This window comes from Lipotes vexillifer, unplaced genomic scaffold (genome assembly GCF_000442215.2).
Source record: "Lipotes vexillifer unplaced genomic scaffold, Lipotes_vexillifer_v1.1 scaffold563, whole genome shotgun sequence".
NCBI lineage: Eukaryota > Metazoa > Chordata > Mammalia > Artiodactyla > Lipotidae > Lipotes > Lipotes vexillifer.
In genome coordinates this window covers 1,804,120-1,809,916 of record NW_006769542.1, presented here as the reverse complement: position 1 = coordinate 1,809,916, position 5,797 = coordinate 1,804,120, and the positions used below count along the sequence as shown (strand labels likewise).

The 5,797-nt window shown below is 36.3% G+C and overlaps 1 pseudogene; it reads left to right on the top strand.

The window, feature by feature from the left end:
• LOC103089469 (40S ribosomal protein S12 pseudogene) overlaps positions 1 to 5,797 on the top strand; it is a 174,998-nt pseudogene that overhangs the window by 100,940 nt on the left and 68,261 nt on the right.

Here is a 5,797-nt window from a genome sequence, read left to right as displayed (position 1 = left end):
GTAGGGAAAATGGTAACGCTGTACCCACTGTAAACTTAACTAATTGGGAATCCTTTTCCTACCTAAGGAACTATAAAGTTTTCATGAGGCAGTGGAAAGGTTTAGTGTCTGCCCTTGAAGTCCAGCCTTGATTTTTCCCCTTTTTTGGGGATATATCTCATATTCTAAACCTTTGTCCTTTATGTGCAAATCTCTCCACCAAATATCAATTCAAACTTACCTTCTAGGATGTATTCCCTCAAGGCTTAGTCTTTACTTCCTGTAATAATGGTTCATTATTTTAGAATTTGTGTATTCTCCGGCAAAAGGCATGCTGGAATTCCCCTAGTAATATAGAGTGGTGGTATACATAAGAATCAGGGTGGATCTGGGGAAAAGTGACTGACCTGATGAGCTGCGGACACCTACGAGGTTCGTGGATGTGCTGTGTTCATGAGAGGAGTGAACGTAGGTGTGATTAAGTGAGTCACCTTCTGGATAAAATAATAATTTTTTTCCTCTAAAGAAAACTCAAGGGTTATCAATTATTTAGTTTAAATTGTCTATTAAGTAGACAAGGTAATATAGCTGACTTGTAATGTATTAAGCTAGAGGATTTATAGTTACAGTACACAGATAAAATTCACAAAATATAAGGCCACGAAGGCTTGCTAAACCCTTCTATTTATAGTCAAGATAAAGAAAGTGTGGTTTTATAACATTGCCTTTACAGTAATTATGGTGGGCGGAAAGACATACAAAGCACAAGACAGATGTATATTGATTATAGTAACATGTTACTATAATAAATTGTAGTAGAAACACTGTATTTAGTGGAAATGATTGGTTAGTTTAGCTTCTAATTAGAGAATCAAGAGGGAGAAATTCAAACTTTTACTAATATTTCAAGGTTATGTTATATGACTCCTCAAATAAAATATTTATGAATTGATATGAAGGTGATATACATGTGTTTATTTAAGAGTCCTCTTTTATTTATGCACTATGATCTACTTGTCTTTTAATAGTTCTTAAGAATAAGGGCTTATTTTATGTTTCTTCTAAATATTTTTATTTAAATTAATTTTTATTGGAATACAGTTGATTTACAATGTTGTGTTAGTTTCTGCTGTACAGCAAAGTGAATCAGTTATACATATACATATATCCACTCTTTTTTAGATTCTATTCCCATATAGGTCATTACAGAGAACTGAATAGAGTTCCCTGTGTTATACAGTAGGTTCTTATTAGTTATCTGTTTTGTATATAGCAGTGTGTATATGTCAATCCCAATCTCCCAGTTTATCCCCCCCACTGCCATTCTCCCTTGGTAACCATAAGTTTGTTTTCTACATCTGTGACTCTACTTTTGTTTTGTAAATAGGTTCATTTGTACCATTTTTTTAGATTCCACATATAAACGATATCATATGATATTTGTTTTTCTCTGTCTGACTTACTTCACTCAGTATGGCAATCTCTAGGTCTATCTATGTAAATATTTTTAAATGCATCATAAGACTATGATTACAGCAAAAAAACAAACATGCTCATTTACATGTAATTTTACAAGAGGATGAATGCAGATGGGATTCTAATTAGAACTGTATTTATCAATTAAGTAAATAATGTGTTTGCTTCTTGGTGAAGCAATGTGAGTGACAACCCAGGACGTATGGTCTTACGAAGACAAAAATGTTATGCTGGAGGACACCACTATCTCATTACTTGGGGGGAGGAGGGGCTGGGTAAAGATGTGTGAGCACCTCCAAATCCCACCTCATCCTAAGCCAGTTAGGGCTATTTGGAATGGGTGGCAATGGTAGCCATGCCCAAGGTAGAAATGGAAGGGTTTATTTTGCCTCTTACAATCTGGCATGCGAAAATGGTGTCCCTCTAGATTTCCTCAGAAGGGTGATTGCCTTCTTATTCTACTGGAAGCCTCTTTTCCAAACTGTTTTTAGAAGAGCTCACTTTTTACATCTCTAGAGGCCCAATGGAGTCCCAGGTTTGAATTTCAAGAAGTGACTAGAGATCACGGAGTTATTTTCTCTATTATTAAGTCCTAAAATGTAAAATGAACATTCTGTCTGCTCTGAAGGATAATTGAAAGCTGATAGCTGTCCTCTTGTGTTTGTGGTTTTGTTTAAATATGTTTTTTTCACCCCCCAGGGAAATCCAAGGGAACATCTTCTGGTATATACATTTATAGATTTATCTTCTATATCAGGAGGCTGAGGAAATCCAATTAATGAATTTAGTTTGGATAGGTTGCAGGAACAGACGGATGGTGGTTACCAAAAGCCTGCCATGGGCTGCTAATATGTAAATAGGCCGGTAAATTATTCCTGCTCTTGTGTTTTGAGAATACATGTTGGTTTCCTAAACTCTGTATAATTCAAATGAGGAATACTTTGAGTATCAATGTTCAAATGTGTTTATTTTAGAGTTAAATAACAGATAAGTTTTTAGATTTCACTGCATACATAAATCCTGTTGATTTGTGAATCTGAGGTTTTCACTAATTTTCTGGGCAGTGATGAGCTACGCTGATTTTAATTCTACTTGTTCATTGCACTGCATTACAAGCTAGAATATAGTTGACTGATTTTGATTTCATGCTTCAGATTGGAAATTGCATTTTGGAAATGAACTCATCACAACAGGTAAATGAATTTGACCAAGACATTAAGTGGGCATCTCCACCATGCCTAATGCAATATCAGTATCTTCTCTGGAGTGCATAGGCATCTGTGACAGCTAAAAATGAGTTCCCTTGTTCCTTGAGTCCTTAGCATCTAATTTTAACTAACCCTGAAGGAAAGCCCAGAAAGCTGTGTCATGCTGCCCTGAAAATCATCAGGGACCAGTCCACATGGGCTTGGCATGCAGTGAGTCTGCTGATAAAATTTTCATAAAAATGAGGATGGATGCCTTCTGCAGGTTGCTCATTCTGTAGACTACTAATATGAAGTCACTGAACAACAATATATATGGGAATATCTGGTTAATAATTTCAGAGATAGCAGTTTTTCGGAAGTTTGAAAGATGACCTTTTGTTTTTTAAACCTATCTGCAACAGTCCTGTTCTCTTTCTCTTTCTACTTTTTTCAGTCTTTGTAGTTTTTTCTCTCTTCTTTCAACTCTTGATTTTGTCTTTTTTTCCTTCCAGAGTAAAGAGATGATGGGAGGGAGATATATTCTGACAAAAGAGAGGGTCATAATAAGAGACTATACAATGTATTTTGATTTGTGTTTGGATCACATTGTATATTTTCATGTATTTTAAAAAGTTGGAAAGTTGAATTTTTAATTATTTTTTCTCAATTTTTCCCTAATGAAAATCAGTAACATACTTAGAATCAATGTTAAAAATGTTTGTTTCTGGATTGATCTAGTTTTATACATTAATGATCTCTGCATCTTAATTTTAAGGACTTTGGTCTTTTTTTTTGGTCTTAAAGTAAGGATAAAGAAGTTGGCTTATCAAGTAGGCAGAAGACTGGATGCAAGGTACGAAGCCAAAATGGGATGTGGGCTGGGGAACCAGGAAAGAAAAGATTTAGCTTTAGTGATTGGAAAAATAGGAGGTCGCCTGGAGGAACTCAAGGGCATTTGCCAACATCTCTTCCCATAGTTGAGAGAGTTGCATTCATTCAGAGGTCCTAGAATAGGCTGGAAACCATGGTTTTCAAATCCCTTTTACTCACAAAACTCTTTTATTAACTGAGCTTTTGAACAGATTCTATTATGTTAAATAGATGAAAATGATCATAGTGAGGTAGAGCTCTACTTTCTTGGTCTCATATAAAGGTAGTCTCAGAGTGAACATTTGTCTTTGCAGAGCACAGCATGAAAATCATTGTTAGTGATTTTCAGCCTTTCAGATTTTGTTTCAGAAAGCAAACTCAGTATGACTAATTTTGGTTGTCACTCAGTGAGTTCTTTACTCATGTGAGATTGAACAATGGAAGCATGCCTTGATGGACGCCACACGTGGGGCATCCTTGGGCAGTTTGGAAACGTACCTGAGTCAAGGGGGCAGTGTGTGTTCTCCTGGAGGTACATAAGGGCTGACAGAAGAGTATCTCAAGCAAAGAGAAATGTCTAAACATGTAGCCTTCCTTCCTCAAGACAATCGCTAAGGCTCACAGTGTTTTCTGAGGCAGAGCTCCCTAGCTCTTCCCATAGCCTGAGATGTGCTTCCTCCACCCCTTGGGAGTATTGCTTCTTCTTGTTCTTCAAGTGTTAGATCACTGGTCACCTGCTCAAAATGGCCTTTCCTGACTGCTCTGTCTCCTTTAGGCCCTCTTCTTACAGTCATGTTAATTATCTCCATCGCAACACCCTGTGCATTTTTTTTTTTAAGGGACTCTAGGAAGAGTTGTAGCTTGCTAAGTTTTAGTCTTCCTCACTAGAATATAATTTCTGTGAGAGCAGGGACCGTATCGCTCTAATTCCCTCTTGTAACTTCAGTACGTGGTGGTTACAATACCTGGTACATAGTAGACATTCAATAAATATTTGTTGAATGAATATTTTATATGAGAGGAATAAAACATAACAGAGACCACTAGAGGACTCATTGGGGTCATTTCTTTTAGGCAGTTTCCCAGAACAGTGAAGTATTAATTTTCTGAATATTTTTTATTAAAGAAAATTGTGAAGTTTTATGTATCAGAGAATGTCAATACTTGTAAAGTGAGTGTATTTATAGATTTCTAATCAGTCATCCATGGTAAAGGAGATACAAAGTATTAGGAAAAATAAGAAACAGGATAATACATATTTTCTCTCTTCCCTTTGTTGATATAACCAAGTCACATTAAAATTAATGACATTCATTTATCCTAGAGGTAGTGCCATTTTGCACTACTCACTTTCTGCCATGGTACTTGATAGTACTTGAGAGTAAATGTTTCCCTTCTGAATGCTGTTACTTGGGTCCCTACCAGTCTCCTGTGGATCCCTGCAAGGCGAATGTAGAGATCCTCATGAGGGGGACACAATACTGCACAGAGAGGATACAGAGGGCCATGATGGTCACCCATCAGTAGACAGTTGTTGGAGCTAAGGAAAGTGGTTTTTATAGGCATAGGACACTTAAAAGAGATAAGAAGAGTTGACCTTTCTTGTTTATGCATATTTTAAGGCAGTGGAATTTGTTCATATTTCATTTCGAGCTTGGAAGACTTATGGGAACTAGACATAATTACGACCAGGTGAGTTAGTAATGTTGGAAGGAGGATGGGAAAAGAAACTAACAGTTATGGACTGCCTGCTGGGTTCTGTGATAAGTACCTTTATACCCATTACCTTCTAGAAATTCCAGATGGAGGAGGCTCATCTCTAACATCTGACACCTGAACCTCAGATTCCTGGCAATGAGGTAGAGATTGGGGAAAATGTTCATCTGTTATCATCACACCATAGTAATAAATGTCAATGTTTGACTTTTCCTACTAACCGAAAAATAGGAGTTAGAATTTTTGCTTAGCAGGATTTTGGTATGAACTCTTAATTAACATTTCATTTATGTGCTTTTCCCCATTATTGTCAAGAGGGTTGGGGAAATGATGAGTCATGACAGCAAACCATATCTGAATATGAGTCTACCTTTTTCTCACCTGATACGTGCTACAAATCTTTATTGCTTCACTTTCAATTGAAATTGTTGTTAAAGTAGGCATGGATTTTTACTTTTGTAAATATGAGTGCTTTGAGAAGTTTACTCTTTTGGGTATTGAAAGAAATTAAAGTTAAATAGTGTGTATGTGTTTTAAATTATACTCATGTGATGATGAAGATATTTGAA